We start from the raw sequence: 15446 nt of genomic DNA, 5'->3' as shown, positions 1-15446 counted from the left end.
AGACACTGCCAGCCACTGCAGCCCCCAAGGTGTTTTCATCAACACAGACTCCAGTCCCTTAACCATGAAAAAATGACAACTTTCTTTAGGCATTTTCAAGATGTGTCTTTCATAGGATATGACATTTTTTCTTTTTTTTTTTTTAATCCTCACCTGAGGATATGTTTCCATTGATTTTTAGAGGGAGTGGGAGAGGGAAAGACAGAGAGAAACATCAATGTGAGATGGACACTTTGATTGGTTGCCTCCTGCATGAGCCCCAGCCAGGGAGGAGCCTGCAACCTAGGTACATGCCCTTGATCAGAATTGAACCCGGACCCTGCAGTCGGCAGGTCAAGGCATTATCCACTGAGCCAAACCCACTAGGGCAGGATATGACATTTCTTAGCCCTCCAGCAGCAGACCTTTGTTTTTTCCTCCAGGAGTGTGGTGGAAAAACCTTAGATCACCTTTTTGGATACTTATTACCCAAGTTACCAAGAACATTACCAGTGGCATACAGGGAGCTTAGCCAATGAGTGGTCAGAAAAGGTGTTTCCTCTGTAGCTCATGCACAGAGGCAGGACTGCTGGCAAGTCGAGGCTGGCACCCCTCCACCACCTGCTCAAGCCTCTGCCACAGCTTGGGCAGGGCACTCCCTGCTCCACCCCCCTCAAGCCTCTGCCGCGGATTGGGCAGGGCCCCCCCAGCTCCTCTCAGGCCCTGCTCAAGCCTCTGCTGTGGCTTGGGCAGGGCCTCCCCCAGTTCTGATTAACCTCTGCCTTGGCTTGGGCAGGGCCCCCGGCTCCAATCAAGCCTGTGCCACAGCTTGGGCAGGGCCCCCCCCACCCCGGCTTTGCTCAGGCCCTGCTCAAGCCTCTGCCACCCCACCCCTGGCCGATTTGTGCCAAGGCTGGTAGGCTAGGAGTGGTCAGGGCATTCTGGAACCCTGGCAGCTCAGGGCATACGCTTGGGCCTACAGGTCCGGAACAGCCTGAGTCCTGAGGATGTTCCCAGGACCCAGGCAACTGGATGCCTGTGTATGCAAATTAACCTGCCATCTTTGGGTTAATTTGCATACTCATTCCTGATTGGCTGGTAGGTGTAGCAGAGCTATGGTCAATGTGCATCTTTCTCTTTTATTAGTGTAGATATTTCAAATATTCTTTCCGTATCATTTGTTTTAGTGTTGTCTTTTGCGACTCTTATTATATACTCCTATAGGACATATATAGGATATGTCAAAAACTTCCCAATACATCAAATGGTTTTCTAAGTTATATATATATTCTGAATGATATTCTTAGTTAATTTGTTATTGTTAATGTTGTCCAAAGAGTTTTACCCATCTATTGAAGATTTAAAAAGACATTTTAGCAGCTAATTAGGTACAACTCCAAAGGCATGAACCAGGAAAGAAACAAGACAAGACAACAGGCCCAAAATGGAATTGCTTATGTTAAGCCCACATCACCAAACTGAGACTCAATTAGAATTTCAGCTCTCCAAGAAAAGAAATCTTAAACCAATCCATCAGGAATCCCCTAATTAACACCAACTACGCAACCTGCTTGATAGACCCTTGCTATCCTCTAAAAAAAGTAATCTTGCAATACACAATCCACTTTTTTTCTAGTAGAACTTCCTTGTTTCTGCTCCCTCTGACTAAGAAAGTCATATATATATATTGATTTCAGAGAGGAAGAGGGAAAGAGAGATAGAGACATCAATGATGAGAGTCATTGATCTGCTGCCTCCTGCATGCCCCACACTGGGGATTGAGCCTGCATCCCAGGCATGTGCCCTTGACCAGAATCAAACCCAGGACCCTTCAGTCCACAGGCTGATGCTCTATCCACTAAGCCACACTGGTGAGGGCAGAAAGTCTTATATTTTGTATAGCAACTCGGAGCTCCTTTCTATCTGCTAGATTGGATGCTGCCTGAACCATTGAATATAGTCAATAAGATCTTTAAAATTACATAGTTGGATTTCATTTTTTCACAAAAATAATTAACAAGCTAGACTTTATTAAAATTAAAACGCTGAAAACAATGTCAAGAGAATGAGGAGACAAGCCACAGACAGAGAAAATATTTGCAAAAGACACATCTGGTAAAGAACTGTTATCCAAAACATATTAAGAACTCTTAATATTCAACAATAAGAAAATAAACAAGTCAATTAAAAATGGACCAAATACTTAAAAAGACTTTACATGTCCCTGATGACATATGATAAGGTGTCTTTTTGTATGCTTATTTGCCATGAATATATACAGATGACAAATAAGCATACAAAAGACACTTCATCAGGGAAATGCATATTAGAACAACAATGAAATACCACTAACACTTACTAGAATGGCCAAAATCTGGAACACTGACAACATTAAATGCTGACAAGGATGTGAAGCAGTAGGTCCTCTCATTCATTGCTGGTGGGAATGTAAAAGGTACAGACACCTTGGAGGACAGTTTGGCAATTTCTTAACAAACTAAACATACTGTTACTATATAATTCAATAATCATGCTCCTTGGAATTTTACTCAAAGGAGTTAAAAAACTTATGTTCACACAAAAATCTGCACACAGATGTTTTATTCATAACTGCCAAAACTTGGAAGCAGCCAAAATGTCCTTTAGTACCCACGCAATGCCACACATATGTACTGAGAATAGAGTAGTAAACAAAAAATGGAGATTATATTCTAGTGGGAGAGACACAATAAACAAGTAAGAAGAATTATGTTTTAGAAAAGTCACTCTGGTGGCAATGTGGAGGATGAATTAGAGAGTGGTAGGTTGCTGGTGCAATAAATAAGATAGATGCAAAAGTCTGTACTAGGCAATGATAATAGGGGTGTAGAGGAGATACAGATGTTGGGAACATCTTAGGGATAAAATAGCACTGCTTGGTGACATAACCAAGGGTAGAAGGGCAGGAGCTAAAAGACACAATAAATTATAGAATAAAACTCAAGTCCCCAGTATTTCTGATTTGAGTGACCTGGCAGATGGTGACACCAAGATTGGTAATAGAGGGAAAAGAGCAATATTGTGGGAATAAAATAATTCAATCTCTATCAGTTGAGTTTGACATTCCTATAGGATACCTAAATATTCACTCAGAGAGCAGTTCAATATATTTGGTTTGTCACAAAGCAGTTGTTTGCCCTTCTGATCCACTCTCTCAGGCTCTGTCCCCGGGAAATCTGATCTGCATCACTGACATTAATAGGTTTCCTTTTGTCCTGTTTCTTTAGGCATTTTGTCAAGGATCAACATGGCAAGAGATAAGGAGGAAAGAAGAAAGAGAGTCAGGTCAGGGTGTTTATTCCCCAGGCTTCTTCCTGGCAGGATGCTGTGGGTTGGCTTCATCCCCTAGCCAGAGGCAAGGTTTCAATTTAGTCCAGTCTCTCCTTCTCTGTCTCTCTCTGGTTCTAGTAATTCTTCCTTCTTGCCTCTTTAGGATTAGGAGTGGTAATGCTTCCTATTGTTACTATATCCAAGATTCTACACTAATTCCTCTTGGGTTTCCAATACTCATTCATTCATGTGTTGTACATCCTCCTCATACTGATTTCTTTTAAAATCACCCCATTTATATGTGCCATGTGTTTCCTACTAGGGCCCTGACTGATATAGTAGATGTTCAATAAATAATAATTGAACAAAAATCTTACATGTGAATATATAGACAGATGGATGGATGGATATGAACTTGAGAAAATAAATCTTGTTTAGCTATTTGGGTAAAAATAAATGTCACGAGAGACTGAGAGTCAGTGCAGAGTTAGGGAAGAAGGAGCCATTGTCTGGCTGGGACTGAGAAAGAACTTGGAGAGGCAGCACATTTGGTGGAAGGAAATTCCAAGGTGCTGTGGATAATATTGGCAAGGTACATTATTAAGCTATTTAGGAGTTTCCCCTCACCTAGTAAGAAAATATATTGCTACTCAGGGATGAGGGGTGAGGTGGAAGGAGAATCAAAGGTAGAATTAAGGAAGTTAAAAACAACCCACCCACATTTCTTAATTAGCTCCAAGGGGGGAATTATTGCCAAGTGTAATGATGCAGATGTTGGAATGTCTTTATTCCTTAGGGGGGAAAAATTCTCCTTCTGCCACATCTTTCATCCATTTTAATTGGCTTATAAGTGTCTGTCAGAAATCTAGGCAATTCCAAACCAAATAGCTTACTTTCCTTATAACAGGACCGAAATAGCTGCAAACGGCTGGATGGGCTTCCATCAAACAATCTTGGCAAGAAATATTTGCCACATTAAACACAGGCTCCTCTCTCTTTCTGCTCAGAACCGTAGGCCACACCTTTCCAAATGCAATGAAAGGTCTGGAATAGTTGAAATTGGCCCTGCAATTACCCTTCTAGGTATTCCTAAAGTAAGCAAAAGAGGAAGGAAACCCACCATGTCAGGTATATGCAATGGTGTCCAGGTCGTTGCCAAGAATATAGAACAAATGGCCACTGCCTTTACTCCACACACCACTTACTCCACCCCACTTTTAAAACAGTAACTGGGTGATGCAACTAGTAAAATAAAACCATACCATATGAGAAACTGTAGGGGTAATGAATATCAATCACTAGCTCAGATATGGTGATGGCTTATGCACATATCAAATCTTATCCATTTGTACACTTCAAATACAATGCAGTTTATTTTATGTCAATTATACTCAGTAAACTTGTTTACAACAAAGTAACACCACCATATAAATGGAAGGGTGGTCCTGGTAGGGAACTTGGGGCTGGAACTTGGTAACTGCTGGATAAATGCATAATATATATAGCTTTCAGCCATATTCTCCACATTGCTGACAGAGTGGTCCTCTTTTTTTTTTTTTTAATGACTCATGATTTTAATTTACAAAAATTTAATTTCTCAATTTTTTTTTTCTTCAGTATCCTGTTTTCCAGATCTTTTACCTCCTTGGTTAAATTTATTCTTAGGTACTTATTTTTTTTTCTTTGCTGCAATAGTAAATGGGATTGCTTTCTGAATTTCTCTTTCTGATAGTTCTTTATTGGTGTATAAAAAGGCCACCAACTTGCCGAAACCAGTTTGGCTCAGTGGATAGAGCATCGGCCTGTGGACTGAAAGGTCCCAGGTTCGATTCCGGTCAAGGGCATGTACATTGGCTGCGGGCACATCCCCGGTAGGGGGTGTGCAGGAGGCAGCTGGTTGATGATTCTCTCTCATCGATGTTTCTAGCTCTCTATCCCTCTCCCTTCCTCTCTGTAAAAAATCAATAAAATATATTTTTAAAAATAAAAAGGCCACCAACTTCTGAATATTAATTTTGTATCCTGCTACTTTACCAAATTCATTTATCAGTTCTAGTAGTTTCTTGGTAGAGACTTAAGGGCAGGCGGGGGAACATCCAGCTCACAGGCCACATAAGACCTGCAGAATCATTTGGTCTGGCCCTGCCAAAGTATTAGGGGTGAGTTAATTAAATGTTTGATCAAATATAGCAGGCTAATTTTTAAATTGGTAATTTTGTATGGCCTGTGAATGATTTTATAAATATGCAAATGGCCCTTGGCAGAAAAAAGGTCCCCCACCCCTGCTTTTAGGGTTTTCTATGTACATGTCATTTCTAGTATCATGTCATTTGTGAATAATGGCAGTTTTACTTCCTCTTTTCCAATCTAGGTGCTTTTTATTTCTTCTTCTTATCTAATTGCTATGGTAAGAACTTCCAGTACTCTGCTGAATAAGAGAGGTAAAAGCAGACATTTCTGTCTTATTCCTAATCTTAGTGGAAACACTTTTAGTTTCTGTCCACTGAGTATGATCTTTGCTGTGGGTTTATCCTTTTAAAAATGTAAGTCATGCCCTAGCTGGTTTGGCTTAGTGGATAGAGAGTGTCGGCCTGTGGATCAAAGGGTCTTTTCTGGTTCTATTCCCGTCTGGGGCGCTGCAGGCTCAGTCCCCAGTAGGAGTTGTGCGGAAGGCAAGTGATTGTTCTCTCTCATCATTGATGTTTCTAACTCTCCCTCTCCCTTCTTCTCTGAAATCAATAAAAATATATTAAAAAATAAAAATGTAAGTCAACATATCCTCCACTGCTCAAGACCCTTCAGTGACTCCCATTTATCCTCATAATCCTCCTATAATCTCTTAAGTTTCTACACTTTCAAGACCTTATGACCCCTCTGGCTTTGGAATCTATAATAGTCCCCCCTTGTCTGTTTCACTTTCAGAGATTTTAGTTACTCAAGGTCAACTGCGGTCTGAAAATATTAAATAGAAAATTCCAGAAATAATTCATAAGTGTTAAATTGGGCGCCACTCTGAGCAGAAACACCCCTTTGTGCTGTCCATGCTCTGTACGCTCCCCATCTGTTAGTTACTTAGTAGCTGTCTCCATTTTCAGGCCAACTGTCATGGTATCACTGTACTGGGTTCAAGTAACCCTTGTTTTACTTAGTATTAGCCGCAAAGTGCAAGAGAAACCATTACATGCTTCCTTTAAATGCGAAGGTGAGCACAGTACAATAAAATATTCTAAGAGAGAGACCACATTCACATAACTTTTAAAGCAGTGTCGTGTTATGATTCTATTTTATTATTAGTTGCTATTAATCTCTTACTATGTTAATTTATACATTAAACTTTACCATAGGTATATATGTATGTTTAGGCATCTACTGGAGGTGTTGCAAAGTATTTCCTGTGGATATGGAGGGACTTCTAGAGTTCAGCCACATTGGCTTCCTTGTTATTCTTGATCAAGCATGGTAAGCTTACCTCAGAGCCTTTGCACTTGCTATTTCTTCTGCCTAAAATGCTTCTTCTACTCTCAACTATAAAGTGACTTGCTCTGACTCCTATACTTCCAGATTTTTATTTCACATTTTATTTCCTAGTAAGGCCTTTCCTGACCTCCCTATTGAAAATGGCACTCTCCTGTTCCCACGTTGGTCCTGATGCTTCCTATTTCCTTCCCTACTTTATTTTGTTCTTTGGTGCATTATAATCATCCTCTATAGTCTATTTAATTATTGTTTATTCTCTTTCTTTTTACCTTCCCACTACAATATAAACTCTCCACAGGCAGGGATTATTATCTGTATTGTTTACAATAGGACCTGCATAGGGAGGAACTCAATAAAAAATTGTCAAGAAAATAATTCATTCAGTAAAAAAACACAACAATGCTAAATTGTTATGGCTTTTGTTTGCAATCATAAATGCATTGTATGAAAAGTAGAAGAATAGCTTGGCTACCATTAAAATGCTAAATGCACACGTGAACTGTACACTTAATTTGCAGAACTTCTTGTCACTGCATGGACATCATACTCCTTCACCTCCCTCTGGGCTATTGTTCACATGAGCCTTTGGGTAAGGAATGGAATAGGTCTCCCTTGAACCCTTTCATGATAATAACAACAGTAACAACTAACATTTATATATAACTACGCACCAGGAACTATTCTGAGCACTTCACAAATATCAACTGATTTAATCTCACAACCCTGTGAGGTAGACACTCTAACTGTTTCCATTTTACAGATGAAGAATTTGAGGCACAGAGAGATTAAGGGCATACATCTAATAAGAGACAAGATTCTTACCTAGGAAGCCTAGTACTCTAAATTATTCACCTTTATTCTTCTAGCCAGTTCTTTATAAAATGTCAGTTCTCTCAGCCAGAGAGATAAGACATTTTTATTTTACAATTTTCAACTTTTAATTGTGATTATTTGTGATTATTTATTACTAGAGGCCCGGTGCACGAAATTCATGCATGGGTGCGGTCCTGAGGCCTGGCTGGTGATTGAAGCATGAAGACAGTGGAAGGGTAGGTCCCAGCTGACCTCTGGGCCCTGGGAAGCACCTGGGCCCCCAGGCCCCTGTGTGTCCCCCTCCACCTGAGTCATGGTGCCCAAGTGGAGATGTGGTGAGTGTGGCCAGACGCTGCAGGCCGGGGTGCAGCATTGGCCTCTGGGCCACCCAGTGGTGCCTCACAGAAGCTGGGTGAGCAGCATGCACTCTCCTGGCCGGCCTTGCAGACTGGCTCCTGCGCGAACCCACGGGGAGCTGACCGGCCCCTGCAGTCCCTGCGGCTGTGGCCCGACTCACCCAGAAGAGGCCGCACGGGTGTGGGGCGGGCGCCTGACACCTGAGTACCCACTGCCAGCGCCACATCCCCGATGCCCACCATGGTTCGTGCCACCCCCGGTGGTCAGAGCATATCATAGCGAGTAGTCAAACTCCCGGTTGAATGACCGCCCAAGGGGACAAATTGCATATTAGGCTTTTATTATATAAATTGTGCCATTTTCAAGGGCAAGGCCTGCAACGCCTAATACAGTGTCCAATGATCAATTATCTGTTTGCTGAGGGAATGTGTGAACGAAATATTGAATCAGTACTAAATGAAGGAACACAGAAGGTAGCAATTGTCAATAAAGGTAGAAAAGGAGATTGTTTTTCTTTCATCCTTTTCCAGAAAATCAACATACAGGAACTTCCAAGAATTCAGGAAAAAAAGCAAATGCAAAAGAGAGACCAAAACCAAACCACAGATAAAAGAGAAAAATCTCTTAGCTGATAAAGAACCTAGAAAGACTTTTAAAGACTTCTTTATTGGGGCTTTGGTGTCATATTTCTCATTGTAATATGGAGCTCTGCAACAGTCCCATTCTCACATCCGTTTTCTTACTTCATTTCCTTTGCTAATATTTCCATGACCCCGAGTTTGTGCAGCTCCTTTCCTGGTGCGGTGTGTGCCTGTGGGGCTCTCAGCCAGTTGCAGGAATGCCCTATTTCGAATATTTACACTGAAGTCAGCATTACCTTTTTTTTTTTCTTTTAAATGGAGTAAGTACATGAGAAGTTTGGTTATAATTTCCTGAACCAGGAAAGCCAGCCACCAGGGATGGAAATTCAGTAGTAAATGACTTACTTGTTAAGTATTCTACTTTGTTGAGTGACTTAATATGAAAGCTGCTATAGATACAGACATTCTTAAAATGTAGTGGGTAAAAAGCATCTATAAAATGTGTTTACAATGCAGATTCCTAGGCCCTGTGCTCCATGGAGATTCAGATCAGTAAATCTGGAGTAGGGCTCAGCAATGAGAATTTTTAATCAAATCCCCACGGTGATTCTGCTCTAGGGGGCTGTCAGACCACACACTGAGAAAGGACACTGTGATGGAAAGAGCTTGACTTAGAGATTTTTTAAAAACCTAACTCTACACTAAATAGCTTTTAAACTTGGGCAGTTTTCTCAAACTTCTTGAGCCTCCAATTCTTTATTTGTTGAAAGGAGACCGCCTTGGCTGGTATGATTCAGTGGTTGGAGTGTCTGCCCATGCACCAAAGAGTCACGGATTTGATTCCCAGGCAAGGGCATATACCTGGGTTGTAGGTTCAATCCCCACCCCAGTCAGGGTGCATGTGGGAGGCAACCAATTGATGTGCTTCTCTCACATCAATGTTTCTCTTTTTCTCCCTCCCTTCCTCTTTTCCTTCCACTCTCTCTAAAAATCAATGGAAAAAAATATCCTCAGGTGAGGATTAACCAAAAATAAAATAAAATAAAAGTAAAAAGGAGACAATGATGCATATCTCCACACTACTAGATCATCAGGCCACATTTCCATTGGGGTGGAAACTTTAGTGATAGTCTGAGTAACAATGTCGCATGTTTGGCAGCTATGTTGTAGAGGAAGGGTGGTGGTGAATTCTCTCTAACACCACTTTCCTGAAACAAATGTAGAGATCCTTGAACCAACTAAAAAATACCCAATACCTCTTACAAACATAATTTAGCATAAAGAATGAAGTGATTACAAAGAATAATTTCATGTGAGTACATTTTCAAACTTAGTTGAAATGGTTACATTTTCAGGAAAAAAAATTGCCAAAATTGACTCAAGAAACAAAATAGAAATTTTAAACAAACCAATAGCCATTAAAGAAAGTTGGATTGTGATCAAACTGATCCTCATATAAAATAGAAACAGGACAAGTACAAAAATCCTTTATAATAAAAGCCTAATATGCAAATTGTCCCCTTGGCCAGGAATTTGACAGAGAGTTTGACCAGGGGGCGGGGCCAGCCAGCTAACCACCTGCAGCCCCTCCCTCCAGCCAGCCCAGCCCAATTGGCCCCAATCAGGGCAGGCTGGCTGGACCCCACCCATGCACGAATCTGTGCACCGGGCTTCTAGTATTTAATAAAATAGTTACATGTAGATTAAAGCTGAGGGGTTTTTGTTTTGTTTGCTTGTTGAAAGTAATGAGCAAGTAATGAAGATAGCAGGAGCAGTTAATCTGGAAATGTATTAGATAGTATACTTCATTGATACATTATAGGAGAAAAAATAAACAACCATCTCAATAGATGTAGAATAAATATTTAAAATATTTAGCACACATTAAACATGGAAAAATATTCTAGTCAACTTTGATTAGAAAGTAGCACCCTCAATAATTTATCAAAACCTACAGAACATCATGTTTGACAATGAAATAATAGAACTAGTCCACTTCTAATCAATATTGCAGTAAGTCCTACATAATACAATTAAAGAGAAAATTTTAAATATAGGAATAGAAATTAAAGAAAGACAATAACCATCCTTATTTGTAGACACTATAATTCTCTTATAAAATACTTAAGAGATCCATAGGCACTATATTTTATCTAATTAAATAATTAAGCAAAATTAGCAGATATAAGGTAAATATACAAATATCAAATACACTTTTATATAAGTACAACAATTAGTAAAATGTAATAGAAAATACAGATCCCATTCAAATAGTAATTAAAAACTTTAGAGGGGGTGGGAATGGGGTGGAGGAGGACAATGGGGGGGAGAGGACATCTGTAATACTTTCAACAATAAAGATAACATTTTAAAGACTTTAACATATAGAAATAGTGGAATGAAAAATATTCATGTCCTCTAATTAGGAAAATTATAAAGACTTATAGGATAATATTTTTAAAAACCTGAGTAAATGAAGATATAGTAACATGTTCATTATTGGAAAGACTCAACGAAGATGTTGAATTTCCATAATTAATTTATAAATTCAAAACTTAATCTTAGTAGTACCTGTTACTGAACTTAGCCAAGAGAGAAAGAGCTAAGAAACATTTGAAAAAATAAGAGTGCTTGATCTTACTCTATCAAATATCAAGCTTTATTATGAAGCTCTAGAAATGAACACTATACAGAATTAGGACAAGCTTGCATGGACAATCAGATTAATGAGAGAAATACAGAGCTCAGAAACAAAATCATGTACATATGAAAACTTGATAAACTGCAAGTGTAGCATTGTGGATCAATAGAATGAAAAGGATTAGCCCAATAAATGGAATGGATGCTATTGGATATACTTACAGGGGAAAAAAATTAGTTTCCTATTGAACATTATGCACAAAAATCAATTATTGCCTTACCCAGTTTGGCTCAGTGGATAGAGCATTGACCCACAGACTGAAGGGTCTTGGGTTCGATTCCAGTCAAGGGAACATACCTTGGTTGCAGGCTTGGTCCTGGGGCACATGCAGAAGGGAACCAATTGATGTGACTCTCTCACATCTATGTTTCTCTCTCTGTCTCTCCCCCTCCCTTCCACTCTCTCTAAGAATCAATGGAGAAATATCCTCAGGTGAACATTAACAAACAAACAAAATAAAGAAAGTGAATTATTATAAGTGAATTATAGCCATGAATATGAGAAATAAAACTAACATTTTTTAATAAACCAAAGAATTGTTAAATAAGAAAAAACATAAAAATTAATAGTTATCCACATTTAAAACAAAACAAAATTTTTATTAAACAAAATGCATTGTAAAGTAAGAAGACTAACAAGATATTTGGAACCAATATATTTAATAATATAATTGGCAAGGAATTAGTACCAGGATTTTCAAAGAATTCATTTAATCAACAAGAACAAGACAATTCAATATTTTTAAAACAGGCCAAACATATGAGTAGAAGCAGTAGCACAAATGTCCAATAAACCTGGAAAAAAGATTTCTAATTTGATTAATAATCAGAGAAATGCAAAATGAAGTCACACTGATCTAGTATTTTACAGCCAGATTGCCTATTATTTAAAGGCTTGGCATTTCTGAATATCTGCTTCTGGCTATGATAGAGTAACAGAAAACACACTTTCTCATAGCTAACAACTAGAAAAATGAACAAAGTAATTTTTTAAAGTGTTTTATATTTAGCAACGGTAAAATAGCTTCCAATAGAGAGACTCTTCTTTGCTGGAAGTTGCAAAGAAGAGTCTCAGAGAGGAGAGAGCCACGCCAAGGGAGAAAGAAGGAGAAGCTCCAGAAATGCAGAGAAAATTGCACTGGCTTACATTTATTGTATCCTCAATATGAACTTACTGATGTGTAAGGTGAAAGCCTCTGAATAAGGGCAAAGAGCAACTGGGAATGTGTAAGCTGAGAAATTCTCAAAACTCACATATAGCTCTCTTCATGTACCAAATAGCCAGAATGGAGAGATGTAATGCAGCCCCTGAGTCATTTGCTTGAGACCCAAGAAGAGGCACGCCTTAGATGGAGAATAAGGTTATACCGAAGAAAAGGAGTACTTTAAACCTATCCTTTAAAAAAAAAAGTTTAAAAAATAAAGCTAGGGGAAAAAATGAAGTTGCTCTGAAAGTAGCATGACCCACTTGCAGAATAAATGCCAACATTCTTTAAAGGAAAGCAACAAATCCAGACACTCAACAATGTGACATTCACGATATCCAACAGCCAACCAAAAATTACTGCAGAGACTCTTTTTGCCAGTTCCACATGAAATGAGATTGGAAGTTCCACACCTTCCTAACAAGTAAAAAGCTGAATAAACAGAAAAATCAAGAAGTCTTCTCAGATCTATAAGAGAGGGGAGGACACAGGGCAAAACACTGCCCCCAAGATTGGAGAGACAGAAAAGGGAATACAAAGAGTCACAGCTCTGGGAGCAGAGATGACAGGTGGAAACCTCCTCAGGAACCATGGACTGGGCAGAAAACCTGCTCTGCAATTGAGGAACTGATGCAGGCTCCGTGTGGACAAGTCTGAGAGTTAAGAACTCCAGGGGAATTTTAGGAGCCCCTCATAATATTGTGACATTTACCTCCAGGATCTTGACTAGATTCCAACAGTAAATATCAGAGAAAAATCCCCTCAGGGTTCTGGCAGGGAGAGGGGAAAGGAACCATTTTTAAATACACCAGAGAACTCTGTTATTCTTAGCAAAGCCTGCCCTCAGGGGGAACTCCTTAAACAGAGCCAACCTGAGCTAGGGGAAGGGAAATACCCAACTCCAGCCCATGCTTGCCATGCCACCCCATCTATTGGGGGTGAGAAACAGTAAAGTTCACAGTCCACAGGTAAGACTTACTGAAACACTGAGACCTCGTCATTGGACTATAGAATGCTTTCCCTTCCCCCACCTCTCACCATCACATTATTAAAGGCATATTTACAGCAGCTCCTTTTATGTGATACATCAGGTCAAATATCAAGAGAAAATTACAAGGCATTCTAAAAGGCAAGAAACACAATTTGAAGAGTCAGAGCAAACATTGGAACCAGACAGGGCAGGGATATTGGAATGATCAGACCAAGAATTTAAAAAACCACTATGATTGACATACTAAGGCAGCAATTTTCAACCTATTTTATCTCCTGGCACACATAAACTAATTACTAAAATTCTCCAGCACACAAAAAACATTGTTTTCTGCCCTTTAGGATCTCACAATCTAATAGGGCAAGTAAATGAACCATTGCAATAGATATGGAAACTAAGTACTATAATAGAGCAAAAGTGTTATGCTGGCATAGATAAGGGAGTGATGTACTTTACACAGTAAATGTCAATTGCATGAGTAATTGCAAGATGATTGGAATTTACTAACAAAAGAGAATAGTATGTTTTGAAAACACAGTGGCATAAAATGGCCTGACATTTCATTCAGTGAGGCTAAAGGAAGGATTGGGAAAGATGGTGTTAAGAGATAAGGCTGAAATGTGAAGAATCCATTAAATAATAAGTTGGACATCTTGGACTTTATCTTTAGGCTTCTAGAAGCCACGGGAGGCATTTAAAGCAGGCGAGAGAAAGAGAGAGAGAGAGAGAGAGAGAGAGAGAGAGAGAACATGATTAGACCTCCATATTAGAAATAAAACTGGCCATCTTCAATACCAAAGATGAAGTGGGCTGGAAGTGTGAAAAGGTAGATGTAGATGCTGAGCAACCAATTAGGAATCAACTGAAATTATCCAGAGGTGGGATCGTGAGGGTCTGAACTAAGGTGGCTAAGAATTTAAATGAAGAACATTCTCTTTAAGAGTCAGAAGTTATGGGTCTGAATCCATGCTCTTATAAGTCAACATTTACTCCTGAGCAAGTTGCTTCACTGCTCTAGGCCTTAGGAGCATCATCTGTATAATGGGAGACACCAATAATAAAAACTGTGAAGGACAACCAAGCCTGTGCCATCTTGGAACTTCTGTAACTTGGAACTTCTAAATATCTGTTCCCTCTGCATGGAAAGCTCTTCATCACCCTCTTCATGGGCTGACTCCTCTTTGCTGTCAGATATGGGAAAGTTTCACTTCTTTGGAGGGGGCATTCTCTGACCTCCTAATTAGAACAGCTTCCACTGGTCACTATTTAATACATCACCCTTTTTCTATTTTTTCCATAATATTTATTAATTCAGTAAGTTAGCATTTATTAATATATAAGTTTTTCTTATCTATTTGCTGCCTTTTCATTTGTCTATACTTCACTGGAATGAAAGCACTGTGAGAAAAGAGAACTTACCTGTCTTATGTCCCACTGTACCTTTAGCATTTCACCAGATATTCGTTGGGTGTTGGATCCAAAAAAAAACCATTTCTTTTTTATGACTGTATGAGATTTGCCTAAGATCACACAACTAATAAATAGTAAAAATAAGAATCATTGTCTTCTGATTTCCTCATTCAGTGACCTTTCTGTGCATGACATCTGGTCATTTACGTCATAGGACCTTTGGGAGGATCAAATGAGATGATAAGATGAAGAGCTGTAAGTTTCCTGAGAAGACAAGACTTAGAAGTTGCCCATAAAGGAAATAGTGACTCAGTGCCTCTAGAGGCCAAAACCAATTAACAAAAGACACTACATGGGCAGTGCTGAACCTAAGAAGGTTGGAAATGCCACTCTTTGTTTCTGCTGATATGTTAGAGCTAGCACCAGACGCTACTGAAAATGAGAATTCAATGGGGACATATAATATAGGAGGGAGGTGGATGGAGCAAAGAAAATAGATAGGGGTCTATATCATTAAAATGCTACCAATGTCCTGAGGTGGGCAGGATTCCCAATTGCTCACATCTAATGTATCCCTTCCTCGTTTGGCTCTCTGAGTAAAAGGCTACATCCTGCTGGATTTTT

General features: G+C 39.4%; 1 pseudogene; it reads left to right on the top strand.

Moving 5' to 3' along the window:
* Positions 1–15446, top strand: part of LOC103284229 (BUD13 homolog) — an 89672-nt pseudogene that overhangs the window by 41485 nt on the left and 32741 nt on the right.

The sequence above is a fragment of the Eptesicus fuscus genome, chromosome 9, assembly GCF_027574615.1.
Source record: "Eptesicus fuscus isolate TK198812 chromosome 9, DD_ASM_mEF_20220401, whole genome shotgun sequence".
Classification (NCBI taxonomy): Eukaryota; Metazoa; Chordata; class Mammalia; order Chiroptera; family Vespertilionidae; genus Eptesicus; species Eptesicus fuscus.
The sequence above is the reverse complement of the archived record's forward strand: the minus strand, read 5'-3'. Positions and strand labels throughout refer to the sequence as shown.